This window comes from Ischnura elegans, chromosome 1 (assembly GCF_921293095.1).
Source record: "Ischnura elegans chromosome 1, ioIscEleg1.1, whole genome shotgun sequence".
Lineage (NCBI taxonomy): Eukaryota > Metazoa > Arthropoda > Insecta > Odonata > Coenagrionidae > Ischnura > Ischnura elegans.
In genome coordinates, this window is record NC_060246.1 from 31903243 (window position 1) to 31920752 (window position 17510).

Genomic DNA, 17510 nt, shown 5'->3' on the forward strand with positions numbered 1-17510 from the left:
AAGTTCTGATATTTTTATGAATTAATACATTAAGTGACAATTCACGAAAAATAGTGTGATAGATATTACTAATAGCACAAAAAATCAATTAAAAGGGTAAAAAGGTCGATTATACTAAGAAGATGTCGAATAATTAATTAACATTTTTGCCAAAAAAATTCGAAACCATAACGTACGGACCTCATGTGATTATAATCTCCGCTGCATTTACACATGGACAATGATCTTAAATTCAAGTCGATGTCAAAATGTATCATTCAGACATATTTTGACACCAAAAATATTACGATGAAATAGTGTTTCAGCAGGTAAACGCAGCCTTTGCAACTTCTCGAGACTCTGGTAGTTTTTAAAATGATATAAAACGTAGCAGTTACTCATCCCTGTCACCAGTTCTAAGACTTCCAAGAACATAAATCCATATGAAGAACCACTGAAAGCTGCTTGCTTCCCCCGCTCGGTAAATTCGAATGGCAGTCCATTGTGGACGACAGTTTTCTGCTCCTCAGCGGATTCTGCCTAGAGCTTTGGCGTCGCGGTGGATGAGGTCCTTGAAAAATCTCTCCTTAGTTGGAAACGTGGGCAAAGCGTGACAATGGGAAACTCTAAAAAGAGACTGCAGGAAAGCCAAAATGGACAAGGCCACCAGAGACCGAAGGAATTTATCACTCCGGACCCAAGAATTCCACCTCCCTGACGACGGTAGTTGATATTTTTTTTTGCGTTGGCGATGTCTCCATTTTTTAAACCTACCTACTCAATGAGAAGTGTTTCGCCTTATTTCATGCCATTTTAATCATCCAATAAGGTTCTAACTTTCATATCATGTAAAGCAATGAAAACAGCATAAGATTATTACACAACCATCAAAATACATGACAGGAAGCGTATTACTATCAACCGCGCGCAAGAAGAATTTGTGTATGGCATCGTATGATACATCGGAAAGCATGCCTATTAAATCATTCTTATTGAAATTATCATCACCATACTTCATTGATTTTCCATTAAAATTAATAATACTATTTAAAAGAATCAATGAACAACCAATGGAGCTGAGGCCATGGCGCATATAGGTTTGGACCAAGGGGGCGCAAACTGGGAGTCTAGGGAATTCCTGATTTCCAAAATTCCTGAACCTCCCTGTCGAAGGGAGGTTCAGGAATTTTGGAAATTTTTGAATTTCAACGCTCAAAAACAGCTGTCTTAGTTCAATTCTTTTACAAAAAAGACACAAATATGCCTTAAGTTTTAAACTAATTTGCAATTCAATTCGTAATAGTAGGTAAATTACCGGAATAACTTTTTTGTGTAAATTGTTAACCTCCAAAACTTTAGATTTTATCAATTTTATGCTTCGACGCAATGGGGTGGGGGGTTAGTGTATGTTTCGACCCTTTGCCTTCGCATAGATCCGCCACCAAGCTGAGGTGATTCCTAAAATAATTCCATCACTATAATGAAAATTCTCACATCGACTGCTGAATCTCATCACTGTTTCCGTTAATCCCTTTTCAGTCAAATGAAGAGCGAAAAGCTTTTTCAAATACTGAGCGGAAATCGTTACTTTGAAGCCATACATTGGAATATTAGGCGACAGAGCGTTGATGAAGTATTTATTAATGTGCGCGGACAGTAAGGACATATAGAGGTTATTGCCAGAGAAATTAACTAGGAGGGAGAAATAAATAATGGAAATTGTCGAAAGAAGGTGAAGGAATGAGTAAACGGTATATTGAAAAACAAACGATTTGACCAAATGTTATAAAATACATTTGTTAGAAAACATAAATTTAAAAGCTCAAGAGATTCTAATCCTACTGCTATGCCCTATAAAACATAGAAGTATGCACGATAATATGCATTCAGAGTTGCATTAAAAATGCGGGAAGGGAATCTTGAAACTTACCACTGAGTGAGACATGTAATACCAAAAAGTGCGTAATGTTCTGAAACCTTATTATTCCACTGGCCTCATAACTTTTCATGGAGAATTTTATGAATGTAAATATTGTCGAGTTGTAATCTTTTGGCTTTGAAGTGGATGCTATGGATTCGGATTTGTAATGTTTCGGATATACTTTGTTTTACAAATAAAGAAAATAACGGCTTGAAATGTATGAAGTACGTCGCACTATAAAGCAATACTGTAGAAAAGGGAGTAAAAGCTTTTGGTTCTCACATAATTGTAGCCAGATGCTAATACAAAACAAGTGATTCAGAAACTGACCATTTAATTAATATTCCTATAGTAATAAACTCCTTCAGCCGTCATTGTCTTCGGAAACTCACGTCAATCTTTGGCTTTTATCAGTATAAACCACGGAGTAGGTTTCAATGGAATCGGTACCCGATACCTTATGTAAGAAACCGGCAACGTTTTTTTACAAACTCAAATATTTTTTAGAAACTTAAATGCTGAAAAAATGAAAGAAAGATTATTTTACAAGAAAGTGTCAACATTCAGATGGAAGTCAAAGAGTAAAATTTTGGGGAACATCTTCATAGATAATCTAAGTCGTAATCCAGACACCACTTCAATATTTTTCAGATATTTTCTCTCTTAGTTGAGATTTAAAGCAATGTCAAGGAGTTTTAAGCGGCCGGGCACCCATTTAGTTCGGTGATACACCTACCATCTACCTCTCCCTCTCTCTCCAGTCCAGTGCCCGTGCGAATGGTATTCATAAGGAAGTTGCGGTCAACGACGCTGGGATAAATGGAGGGGTAGCATATATTTGTTTTGTCTGGGTAAGGGAGTTGAATTTTTTCGGATCCCCTGCGGCGTAGGACTTCAGGTTGGGGTGAAGCTTTACTTAAGGGGACAAAGTCCGGCAATAATGCTGTCACACAATGGCAGCGCTCGGAAGAAGAGATGAGGGTGAGGTTGCCACAGGACTATAATGAAGGTAGGAGTTGACAGTAAACGAATGAATCACAAGGCAAGTAGCATCATGAATAACCGGACAGAATATTATATAGGATCCGCAAATAATAGCCCGTCCTTCAGTTTCAAAAATATAGCATTACTGTATGCATGCAAACTGTCATCAGACAAAGATTGCTCTATAATATGGAATCTCCAGCTGTATTTATGCTCAATGTTTACTAAAACATGACTTCTGACCCTAACAATAGAAATTAATCGCATTCGCATTCCGAGTTCGTTCGTTTCCATCACAAAAAAAATTCGATTTGGCGTACGAAGTACTATGCATTTCGTCTCAATTAAAGAAAGCTTTTCAAAATTCGATGGCCGATTCTGTTTTAATAATTTCAATTTCCATCGTATATTACTTTGGTGATGCATCGCCGTAATGAGATGTTTAATCGACCGCGAGAAACAGAAAGGGTGAATTACAGGTTAAGGGTACCTTATGCTTAAACTGTTTTTATGGTCTAATTTGTAATTTTCAATCTTTCAACATATCTATCAGACTAAATCCACACGGGATTCCTCAAGTACGAAGTATTAGAAATGTATTCAGGACTGTAAATCGAGCCTAATAAATGGGGAAATAATCATTGCATTGCAAGATTTCCTCATTTTTTCACCTTTTCAGTTGACTATGGAAGTATTTATTTTAAATTCCATAGAAATGAAGATGCTCTGTATCTTTCTTCAATCAAATAATAATTGGTTGGAGAAAACAAGATTGCGTTTCAACAAGAAGAACCTGACGTTGGCCAGCAAAAGGAACAAGGAAAACAGTGGAACAAGGATCTAGGGTTAGCTGGAGCTAAAACAGTGGTTTCTTCCCATACTTGGGAACTCCCACAGAGAATATTTGGGTAGAGGTTAGGTCAGGAATTCTGTCGAAGCAAAGGACCGCCCGCTACTCAGGGAATGGGAGCCACTAAATAATTGTTATGGGTTGCAGGGAAGTGAGGAAATATATGTGGGAATGTGTAGGAGATAAAAGGATTCACCCCATTATGAGAAAAAGTTTTAATCGGGTTATTAAATAAATATTAAGAGAACATGGGAATGACTCCCTTCCTGACATTAAATAAGGCAAATAATATGGATTACGAAATATTTGAAATAGCCGTAACATTTTACGTCTTTGAAAACATATACCCTTATTACAATATTTACACTGAGGATTGAACTAAATCCACTCTAAAACGCAGAATTTTGTGATTTCTACGTATGTTAACTGACGAAAATAATGATGTTTTACTATCAAAAAAATTTAAGAACCAAGTTATAAATAATTTCATGATGCAGCAGCCGATAATCGGTAAATAAGGTCGTTTGCCAATAGTAACAGAAATATCAGATGCATCAAAGAATTTCTCGGTAGTAAAATTAATGTAATCTAAGATAAGCATTGAACAAAAACTAGTTCCTAGGCATCCCTTAAAATTGTAGTTCTCAAGTCCAATGTATATTACCAAATTTCAAAAACTTTTATTGCGTAAACTGAACTCTAACCATGACGAAGAAGAAGTATAATAATCTCTATGAAGTTATCAGCCTTTACTTTAAACGAAGCGAGCACTATAAAATAAATAAATAATTTTGTTTTAATCAATATGCTAATTAAATAGTTCCTGCATTCTTACAGTTAATAATTAATCAAATTATATCAATCATCCGATGATTGAAATGAGTTAATCGAGGAGTTGTAGCTAACAATGAATCAACTTTGAAGGGTCTCTTACTTGTAGTGTCTGGTGGCTGCCAATTTGGAATGAATTGTACGTTAGAACGAATTTTTACTGCAGGCTATAACTAATTGCAATGAATAATTAAATTATATTAGCAAATTGACAATTAGGGTCTTATAAATACTTGTTATAAATTTTATAAAGTAAATAACCTTCAAAAATATAATTTTTTGCTTAAAAATAACGTTAAAATTACGTTTTATTCAGAGTTTGAAAAGCCTTCAGCTTCAGCCAAACAATAAATATACAAAAATAGTAATAATTATTCATCAGTGCTTGACAGCTAGATGAAGAATAATCTGAAGCTGGAAAGAGCACCGCATTCCCCGACTTATGCTCCCTACTCCATCTAGCGGGAGCAATTAAAAGCTACTTTCAAGTGATTTTTACAAGGGATTTTGATTCAATAAATGGAAATGCCAGGTTTGAGGTTTAACTAACAATAAGTTGAAGAATTTACTCATTATATCGTGGAAAGAAAATTAATTTAATTTAAGATTAGCATTGAACAAAACCTAGTTCTAAGACATCCCTTAAAACTGCAATTCTCAAGTCCAATGGATGTATAGCAAATTTCAAAAACTTAAATTGCGTAACCTTTATTCTGACCATGACGAAGAAAAAGTAGTCAAAATTCCGTTCGACGAACAAAAAAAGCTTAGGTACTACGAAAAATCCGGTGTCACGTTCGAACAGAAAATGATGATGAATATTTGAACTTTCAGTGACTGGAAAACATTCATTAGTTACTTCTTAGAGAAAAAAGTTAATTCAATTGTTTATCTACCTTCTCATAAAGCGGTTAAATGCATGTTTGGTGAGCTCTGGCGTATCCATTACATCCAGACCATACGTTTTCTCTATTATTTTTCCGTTAATTTTCTCACAGTTAAACAATTTATTTAATCGATCATTTATACTGGCATTCATTGATAATACTCACCTTTCCATTAATAGCCTGAAGAGTGAAGATTTATTCATCGGTAATGGGAAAATACACAAATTGAATGGAGGAAGAAAGGCAATGATGAAACTAAAATATACTGAGTAATTCATTAAGTTTCATTATCGAACAGATGACAATAAAGTTTTCGGCACTTATACCTCAACTCTCAAATTCTTGTGATTATTCGACTTCGTTTCGAATTACCATCGTCTAATCCACCCATCAAGGACCATGTACGGAAACTGACCATCCTAAGTGCGGCAACCAATACCCAACTCCTTCAAAAACTGTGTTAAACTGAAAACACAAGGTCGTCTTCAAACCACTACTAGTATTCCATTAATAGATAGTCTATCAGAATACAATACAAAATATGAGCCAGAGAAATAAGTCGCAGTCAAGATATACGGCCACGAGTAAGCACGGTGAAAGCACTCGCAACAAAGCTTACACCAGCGATAGAAATATGTTGGCTATCGCTGAATCTCTTCAGAGGCGAGTCCGTGGAACGGATTAAAAAGACCATCATAGAAGCGAATAATCGAAAGTACTGAAGAGTTGATTCAGATTCATCGACTTGGACGTGAAGAAATTTTTTTCCAGACATCAAAAAGGGCTTCTCGTTATATTAATAAACACAAAACGTTTTGGCCATGTACGTTACAATAGATTCTCCAGTAATAGGCTTAAGGCTACACTATTACCTAACGTGCATTGCATGTTTTCATTAAATGTACAATTCTTAATAATTCTACACAATATGAAAGGTATTGAATATAACAAGCAAAAATTACGAAAGAGGTGAAAACAAAAAAAAATCACATTCAAGAACAATTGAGTGAAATGATAAGTATGAACACCATTCTAAACGCATAGAATATTGTTCATATTTAGGATTTCACTTGCCACCACCACGTGCTGGGCGGGAATATTATCAGTATTAGATTGACTTCAATATTAAAATATTAAGAGAATACTTTTAAAACTCATAAATTCTAGTAGTAACATTAATACAAATCGAGAGTAATGCGGCAATATTAAGAAATACTCCCGTTGCATGTCCTACGAATAACTCAAACCAAGGTCGTTCACGCATTGAAACATCCTCTGCAAGTATCAACCATTCTGGAAAAACGTTTATCGAATAACTCACGTTGAAAAGGAAGAACTGTGGCCGGAGGAAGAATGACTTTTCGCACCACGTGATTCTTTCAATTTACCCTCCTTCGGATCCATCCCTCCCGATACGAAAAGCTGAAAAAAATGAAGACGGAAGAGCACGCTTGGACGCTGGTAAGCCTCGGCACATCTGATAACACGGCGAAAGATTGTCCCAATTGCCACTCTCTCTCGTTCCGTGGGAAACTTAAGGTCAGCAGCCGCTTCCAATCAGATCAGGGAAACAAGTGCTTCAAATAAGGCAAGTGGTTACATTCCATTACAAAGGATTTTCCAGGAATTCTACAGCAGAGAGAACAAGGCTTCTATTCCAGAGATTCAGGCAATGAAATCGATAAAATCTTGCTATATCAATCAGATGAAACATGATCAGTCATGGAATCCACAAAAACTCACTAATGCATAACTAATTCGAGCTCTCAACTCAAAATGACCTCTACTTAAACCAATAATGCAATTTCCTAAAAAGCAATCTGTTTATAAACTTTTTCCAAGTAATTAGTTGACATAAGCAAGAGGTCAAGGCAAATGCTACTAACTCAATACAATGATTATTACGAAACGACATGGTACAAAATATGGGCAAGATTCTCATGCCTCCAAGACGGACAGGACAAAAGTCATACCAATCCCGAAGTTAAAAAATAATATTTTGGAAGTGAAAAATAGCCAAAAGAAATATAAGAGTATAAAATGCGCAAAATGATAGAAATACCTATTCAATAATCAATAACCTAGGAATTTCCTAAGAACGGAATTTTTAAAATCCAGCATAACCCCTTATCAAATTGTTTAAATTTGGTAGCTTCAAAAGATAACAAAAAGAAGATGGACACATATTTGATTAAAATATATATAATTATTCGATCATGAATTAAAATTTCCACGGTCATCATAACAGTATCACTTGCAGGCTAAGCCTTAGTGGAAATAACAGAAGTATTATAAATTTCTCCAGTAAATTACTGTGCCCCATTACATTCTGTCTTTGCAAGACTTATAAATCCCAACTATGACCAACATTGTTGCAATGAGGGAGACCAATCTCGAACGTAAGACTTGAAACAAAGAAGGTCAGGTGTAGATTACTCAAAACCAAGGTTTTTTTTACAGTGATACCATGCGGAAAGTGAGAGAGCAAATAACCAAACCTGTGAATAATGAAAATACACCGACTAAACTTCAAATACAGGAATCCCAAATATGATGAAGGGAGTTTGAGGAAAATGAAACGTACCGACATTTTTGCATATTTACTGCAACGTGAATTTGGACTAATAATGGCCGATACGAGGCAAGTTACGAACAAAAGACGAATTCGGAAGAGGAGGGTGGGATGAGTGCCACTGAGAAGGAAGAGGATGAGAAATGGAGATAAGCTAGCGGCAATCGGAACATTTTTTTTTCTATTTCCCTCCCCCCAACAGTCCAAGAGGCGAGGGAGGAATCGTATACGGGGTGCAAGAGCATTTTTGACTACGGCCATCGCGGAGTATGGGTGGTAACGAAGAGTTTTAGGCGCGAACGGGGGAGGGGTGGGATGCAGAGATGCCATTGGGAAAGGTGGGAAGGGAACGAACGAATTTCTACTCCCCCTCCATGCGAAACGCGTAAGGGGGAGCTGCGGCGAGGATTTTTTTTATCACCCCGATTTTTTTTCCAGAGAAGGGTGAAGTAGGAGGAATGGATAGGGGCTCGTACACAATCGAGGGTGGTTTGGGGGGGGGGGGTGAGGCGAAAGAGGGTCGCGGGGCGAGAGGAGGAGGAGAGGGTCCACCGATAGGCGCGCGCTCTTTATCTGCGAGAGGACCCCCATAATTTTTCGGGCACCCAAACATCGCACTGCGCGAGAGAGAGAGGGGGTGGGGGGACAGAGTGAGACGGGTTGAGGGAGAGAGAGAGAGAGGGGACACATGCATACATATAATATAAAAAAAGTAGCAAAGGATCGGAGAGGAGAACAAATATTTTTTTTAAATCTCAGATTGGGTCAGGAACGAACCGAAGGGTGGAGCAAAAATAAAAAATAGTGTCGGGAGTCGAGAGAGAAAAATCGGGGGTAAAAAAAAGCACAAAAAAGCGAAACTCCCAGGTGAACGCGAATAAATCTCGGGCAAATTACGTCTCAGCGCGACCATTTCTCTCCCGAGCGCCCTTCTTCCTGACCCTTTCCACTATTCCTTCTTCCCGCACCAATCCGAATCCCCCTTCATCCCCTCTGTCCCTTCCCCCTTTACACCCTTGGCCACCCGGAGCATCCGTCGGAGGGCAATTTTGCATCCCGTCTCCTGGAATCCTTTATCTCCGCCCTCTTTTACTCTCCCACACTATCGCGCTCCCTCCCCCACCCACCTACCCTCACCCCCCCCCCCCTCCGGCTCATCCCCTCCCGCAAAGGACCGTGATCGCAACCATTCGTCCGATCTTGCATTTGAGCATTCAATCTAGCGATCTACATGCGACATCAAAACAGTGGATTTGCGAGGAATAAATGATGGCCGGAATATGACACAATTTTTGCGTGATTGCCTGCTTCAGACTCTCTCGGCCAATGTAATAAGTCAGGGAAAACATCATTTGTCGGTTAAAATTCAAATCAGTCTCAAATAATGCTTCTAAATTTTGATCTGGAAATACTTTTATCCATTTTCAAAGTAATAATGCCAAAATTGCAGCTTGGTTTTCACAGAATGATTTGAGATTCTTCATAAAGAATTTGCGTTCGAAATTGCTGTCAAACAAAACTCCTTTGAGTTATTTGATCAAATTGTAAAGCTGCAAAAATACGTTCATTATTTTTCTACATGATTAAGTCTCAACTTTTTATAAGAAGCCTGTCCATGAGTTAACTGAGTAAAAATACGTATAATATTAATTTCATCAACAACAAAACAAATTAAATACTTAACGCGTAATTTTCAGTGATCCTTTCAATTCATTGAACAGAGCTTGACCATTAAACAGAGGATAGTTATTCAACTAATCAAAAATCAGGGACTGACTCAAGGAAACATCTTAATCTCAGGATTTATGGAAACTTATGTGTACACCAGAATAAGTTCCCGTACGGAAATTTTAGATTAGGTCTGTTATAACATTTTGAGGTAAATTAAATCCTCATCATGATTTATATGACAGGTTAAATTTTTTAAGGTCAGACCTGATCAGGAATTATATTATCTCATTTTATTGATTTAAATTTAAAATGACACATGATTTCTTTTTAAATCAGGTCTGATTTTAAAGTTTTTTTTTAAGGAACTAGATGTCCCTAAAATAGTCAACATTAATGTCTAATTCGTAATGACGCCATGAGATATACAATAATAGCTTGAATTTATATTGAAGCTAGTTTCAAATTAAAGGTTTATTTGTTTTAGATGAAACAAAAGATATTTGTATTAAATATGAAGTATTATTAGCTTTTAAATGCACACTAACCCCTCGTCCATTCCCTACGCTTAATCAAATATTTCTCCCTACATAAAAGTTGTTAAGGCTGCTAGCTAACAATATTACCGATATCAATTTCACGTAGGCCTTCTGTACAATGAGCTATAGTTGGACAAGTTTTTCCGTCCTGATTACATCCCATTTCACCGAAAAAGTTTAAAATTGAAGCAAAAAACAGCATTGGAGAGATAGCATTTTTGTAAATGGTGGTATTGTTGGCCTGTTGAAAGTCACAATGAAGAATTTATCATTAGGCCAACTTCTAGAATATTTCTGTCGGGGAATTAATAAAAGGAAATATGAAAATCGGGCGAAATCAATATGAAAACTGTACATATTAAATCAAACAAAATATCTGTGTCCACGATCAAATCCAAGGAATGCATAACAAAAGAATTGAGTTCGGTGCAGTAAGAGTGAGTCCCAGTTCTTCTCTCCGGTCATCCCAAGCAGCATAGCATAACGAGACCAAATCTTACATCATTTTCATGCCGCCCTTTTACCTTCAGACCGCTCTGTTCGTCCTCAAACTGTCCCCAATATCTATCTACTTCCTCTGCAAACAACCATGAACCGCGCCCTTTATTTTCCCCGCACGCAAATATGCGCCTTACGAACATAATGTATTGACGCCGGCCTTTTTAACTGTAACCCATTCATTTCACTGCGTGGCAGGAAATCGTTTGGGGCGAGATAAGAACCGTTCTTAACTTAATGTCAAGGCACCCGAGACCTGAGCATAAACCGCTCAACGTTCGATTTCTCATTCGCCGGACTCATGAGATCCATTTTAACGCGTTAGAGCGAATCATTACGTTGGAGCGTTGACATCTTCTTCATAGAAAACAACTGAAATTCAATTTCTAGCCTCTATTATTTCATTTATAAATATCAATTTCATTATTACTTAATGATATAAATTTCAATTACACATGGCTAAATTTTATTAAGAATTCAAATGATGAAACTTTAACAAGCAACAAGAAAATAAAGCTGAAATGTCTGAAAAACTACAAACGCAAAGAATACATTTTATATCCTACAAAAAACAGCTTACAGACAAACCTAGCCAACTTTGAAAAGCCACATTAAAATATTCTAGATCCACAGAGCACTAAACTCATTCGGTGATTATACTGTTCCACCGGCCTGTTTGGATGGACGAGGGTAGAGCTAAGTGAACTAAGCTACAGGCTTTAATATGACAGGCAATCAGGGGTTAGGTAGTTAGGTATTTTGGAGGAGGCGACCACAGCTGAGATAATTTGCGTCATAAAGGAAGGGTGTGGAAAGAAACCCGGCGTCGGCATTTGCCTGCTGTTAGCGAAAGGCGCCAAGGAGACCACGACTTACAATTAGCGTCCCATCCGACAGACGAATATTGCGCTTGAAATGTTCTCTACTCAGCATTCAAGCAGGGATCAGGCAGTCTCTGAAAATTCTCTGCCACCGCCGGGATTTGAACCCGAGCCCTTGAGGTGGGTAGCCGACACTCTAGCCATCACACCAAGCCGATCCCCTACGCAATCAGTGTCCAGGGCCAGCTTGTGTCCATGGGTCACCTTGAACACCGAAGATACTTTGGATGTGTCGTTCATAGTCTTCAACCAGGATTTCAACCCGGGACTCACCGTTCAAGAGTAAAATGCTCCACCCACAAGAAAAAACACGCAAAAAACTTCATTTACCGGGTATTTTTTCGCACTTTTTTTTCGCGTTCATTTCATAAACTTCCTCTGGCATTCTTTCACCCATTTTCCGCGCAACGCTTTCCTTTTTCGCCCCCGGAATTGATAAGAGCTTAACGGATGAGAGAAAATGGAGAACAGCTAGATGGACGAAATAAAACATGCGAAGGAAGATAAGGTCGTGTGTGAGTGTGTGCTGGCTTTCCCACCCCCCTCCCCACCCTCCACAACCCTCGCTGCTCACACCCTTGCCGTCACACACGGAGGAAGCCCAACCCACCCACTTTCTCTCTCTCTCTCTCTCTTTTCCCATTCTTCTCCAGCCTCCCTCTTTCACCCAACCCCATCCTCTTCTGTGTTTGCGCGCATACGCATAAATAAATGTGCTAAGATCTCGATATCGTTTCTCCGCTCCCATTTTTCCTCCCACACCTCTTTCTCTCCTCCCCCCCCTCCCCATTCACCCCCTTTTTCACTCCCCACTCCATTCTCGAATCTCCCTCTCCTTTCCACTCCTCCTCTTTTGATAGCACAGTGCGCGCGGAGTACCTACTCTACTTGCCGCGAATTTTCTCTCTCCCTCGGCGTATCCACATTTTTTCCCTCTCTCCCCCGCTCTCTTTCCATCTCACATTCTGTTTTAGAGAATACATTAGCACTAAAATGGGGCTAAATTTTGGTTACAGATTTATTAATTTATTACTTATTTCACCACTAAAAATGGCACAAAGTATTTCACATTGGCTGACCTCAATTAATTGATTATTACTTAAAGATAACACAATGAATAAAAAACCAAATTGTAAACAAAATGTTTAGGCATAAGAAGGAGGATTATGGGTTAGAGAGTGGTGAATTGTTCATGTGGCATTTTAGAGAGGAATTGAAAATAGTGGTTGAGGAAAAGAGGTCCAGGGAAGGATAGTTTGAAGTTCAGCGCTATGAATAGTGTAGCCTCGAAATTTCTCAACTTCGAAAAGCAGTCACGGCTCCATAATGCGAATATACCCCTTAATTGGGAAAGACCTGTGAGTCGTCGCAGTTCGTCATCTTCAGATTAGAAAAAAATATATACGGGAAATCGCAAAGTTACTTGCAACAAGTCGTTTACAGCGTTTATCAAATTTTACCATGTCCACGATTCAGAGATTATATCAAATATACAGCGTGGCTGCATATTTCAGCGTAAATGCGTTTGTTAAGGAGTGTTAATGCTATATATTTCAGAATTTATAATGACTTCTAGAAAACATTTAATAGGTAAAGGAAATTATGAGATAAGCAATCCATAATTCCTTTTGCTTTAATATTTGTAATACAGACATATAAACATCCAATAGACACATGCATGCAATGTACTACTTTTAGAGTGATCTTCGGAATCCTATAACAAGATGTCAAATAAAAGCTTAATTCCAGCCATTTTCCAAAAGAAAATGCAAAACAACTCAATCGTTAACCGATAATTCAACTTAATTCTACTAATAATTTATAAGTATGCCATTTAATAAAAAAGGAATATGAACCTGATAAACTAAAAATTTAATTTTATAATACACTTTAAAGTTGAAATAGTGGAGAAATTTAGTATAAAATGTGTTCACCATATAAAAAAATCCTTTTTCTTTCTCTATCTGGATACTAGGAATCATCACATGAATGCCGAAAATAGTTATTTGGCATTCATTGGATTTCCACTGATGATAAAGGAAAAGAAAAACCCACGATACTCTATCGCTGGAGAGTAACTGTGGTAAAAATCTTTTTTATGCCTATCCCCAAAATATGACTATTTGGAAGTAAACTATATTCAAGACAGATGAATAAAGGTAGCAAGGTTAGCATCCTTAAAATCTTAACTTAAAGATGTCGGGCATCGTACGTAAGTCACTTAAAAACTATGAAAAAACGTTTGGCATGATATTTTCCATACTTCGGATTACGAAAGTGACACCACTGCATAAATAATTCATAAATTTTTCCAGATCGCGATTAAAATAAAATAAAATAAATTCAAGTTTTTATGCATTATACATAACTTATGTTCATGGTAATACGTTGATGCAAACCAACTCCAGCATAAAACTCGTACTCAAAAACATGGCCTTTTTACAAACTCTTATGAAACAAGAACATCGAATGGCATACTCGTCACAGGCTCATAAAAACATATCTTACTTCGGAGTAATGACCAAGATCAGTATTACATAAACCCATGAGGTGGAGGAAATTAGAATTTTTAACTGAAGGCACAGTTTCAAACAGGACAATGGCACCTAGATTTCAAAAGAAATTACAGCCCCATAATCCTGAGCTCCTTGGAAGCCCGCAACGCACAGAATGATCGGGCGAAAGAGCCGCTATTCGGGGACTGAAGTAAAGTACACAACATGACGATTATGGCCGAAGAAACAGGATTATTGGCACTGCGAGGGCCATGGAAAAGAATAGGCGGTCACCACGCCCACTCTGGAACACCCGCTGTCCGCATCTACCTCGCTTTCGCATTTCTTTTTTTTTTATCTTTAGTGACCCGTGCAATAAACCTGATGAGAAGATTCTACCGCTTCTCTCACACCGAAAACAGAATTTTTTTAAAGGACGCAAGGAGAAGAAATTCTGTAGGAGGGGTTTTAGGAGAGGTAGGAGCCTTTGGAGGAGGGAGGGCATGGGCGGAATTTGAGGGGGGGAGCACGGGAGCCTCGTCCCCCCAACTTGAATGGTCAAAAGAAGTACGAAGCCTGCACATTGAAGTACAATGAATACAAAAATAACAAAAGTGTAAATAAAGTTAAGTCTTAGATAGTAGGTACTTGCTATTTGTATTGCTATTTTCAGAGGCTAATTTAAACAAATTTTCCAGCAAAACTTACAGAGGCTATGGAATATCCCCGTTTCACTCGGGGGTGTTCTATAGGTCCAAAGCCCCCGGCAGATTGCTGCCTCCACTTCCCCCAACATTCGAGGGGAAAATAGTGAGTTCGTCCAGCAGCTACGGTGGAACGCAGTGGATTCGGGTGGAGAGGTCTAGACCGAAAAGCTATGCGGTTTCGGGGGCGACGGAAAAGATGAGGTTAGGCGAAAGGGAGGGGGGAGTGGCGAAGGGGTTGAGTGGGGCAGTAGGAGGAAGATATCCCCCGACCACGGACCCAAGCCGCGACGCTCGACGCATAAAAACGCGGCCTATCAGTGTTTTGTTTAGGACGACGCCGCGGAGTGTCCCCGACCGTCGCACCGACGGTACGGCCGCCGGCTTTATAGTCACCCGTCCTTCATTCCGTGCGGCGAAAGATAAGGGGGGCCTCGTAACACCCCCTCACCCACCACCACCTCTTCCACGTTTTCTCACCCCGGCTCTCCCCCGACCTCCTCCCGGCTCCTGCCCTCCGAAACCAACCCCACGGTCCACCTCCCCCTCGAAAACCTTTGTACCCCGCGTACCCTTTTTACCATTACGGGGACGTCCCACTCACCCGACATGGCCTTTTTTTTCTGTTTCCTGCCGTTGCATATTTTGTAATAAAAAATATTCTCTCAGCGGTGGTGCGAGATCTTTTAACCTCCCTTCCCCTTTTTGACTCACTCGTAAAAAATCTGGCGTTCCGTGAGTCGTATTCCAGCAGTAACAGCAGCATCAAGCATCTCACGAATGTCGGTTTAACGTCGGATCCTAAAAAGAAATACCGGCGGCTGGAATTAATTATTTTCGTTGTTAGAGCCTAACAACGCCCCGTGGTCCCTTTACATAATTAATGAACATTTTTTGACCATTTCTTGCACAAATGAGCGTAGGTTAAACATGGCATGGGTTCTCAAGCGCGCCCATTTCATGCAAAGCTGCTAAAACTCCTTGCTGCTAAATGAAAATTTGGCAGAGCATGTAAATGACATACCATAAGAACCCACATCTTATCAGGGTGCGCACCGGAATGCTTCCAATGCACTATCTACGTTCCACTTTGAAATGACACGTATTGAATAAAAAAAGCCGGTTAGAAAATAAAGATATATTTTCGTACTCAAAAATGCTATACAATGAGAACTATTTTCGGCGTGAACCAGCGATCGCATTTCAAACGAAATCGCTCCTTTGCTAAAAAAAAACTGGCCATTTAGAATGTTTCAGAGAATTCTTCTTCGAATTTCCGAGGAGGTTGCTTTTCCACAACTCAACTGAATGGCTTCAAACGCTTCATATACAACGCCATACAAAAAATTGAGTACTTATTTCGTTCTATCATTTCCATGTCATCGATGCATCCTAAGGATATCCGAAACGTAATCCTAACAGGGGCATGACATGGAGCACTCTGAGGGAAAGCAATTTAAAGAGAATGGGTACATACGATAATTACTTTTGAAGAAGTAATTGCAATCGTTAAGGACGATCTAATCGCGTTCATGCCAAACTTCTCGAAACCGATCAACGAGATGAAAAATTTTCATGTCAAAGTCCACTTCTCTGGCAGCAGGGTCCCTAAATATGATTTTAGGAATTAAATGCCATTATTCACTCTGATCTTGATTGTTCTTTGCCCTCTTAACGTTAAAAACCACGTGTTTTCTAAGAATCTATACGGAGTTAATAATATTGTATCAGGGTCTTATGATACAATTTACAAAATAAAAGTTATTTAAAGCCTTTACGACTTTTAAAGGATTTGAGAGCCACAAAAACTATTCTTAAATTCAATCCCATCATAGCTCAATACCAACTTTCTAATAAATAAAACAAAATAAGCAATAATCAACGACGTTTCCGTATATTCTATTAATAATACCACCAAAGTTACCAGCAGTAACAGTACTTTATAAATAGGTATATAAAACTAATTAATGCAATTCAATCCTATCTATTCTGACCTTCTGATAAATTTAACTTATTATGGCTTTAACCTGATTAACTCATTACTCTAACATCACCGCTACAAAAGAGGATTTCGGAAGTGCAATTACCTCGCACCCAAGGAATGCCTCTTCCGAAATACATGTTCCCACCAAACACAGAGGAGACCCACCCAGTCCCACCCATTCGCTTCACCTCCCATCGCTGGGCCACCCAACCACTCCTCCTCCCAACTCGTCCTCGGCGTCACCTGCCTCTTGCGAACCGAACCACGGCCGCCGCACCTGCCCTTCGGCCCGCCCGTCCCGATGAGCATTAGTCTCGCGCTTTATAGAAATTTCATCTCGTAAAACAGTTCTGGACTTCCGGGGCATCAAGCCTGTCAAGGCATATCGGCTCCTTAGTTACCCCTTCCCAATGCCGTACACAAAATCGGACAGAGAAGTAGTGGGCTTTGAAAGCTTCCAAAATAAAACGTCCCACACCACTCGCCAGAGAGGAAATGGGGGCCCTTATAAACTGATCATTATCTCCGTATCCCCGCATAACTCCGCATATGATATGAATTGGCGCCATTACCGACCTCCCGATTAAAAGGCATTATCTGTCGTTCAGCTTCCCCCCGCTCAACACAAAAAAAACAGCGTACCCATTGCAGCATACTTAGAGGGCTTCCGGATGAAAGGTCTCTACCCGAGGCTTATTTCGTCGTGAGCAATTTTTC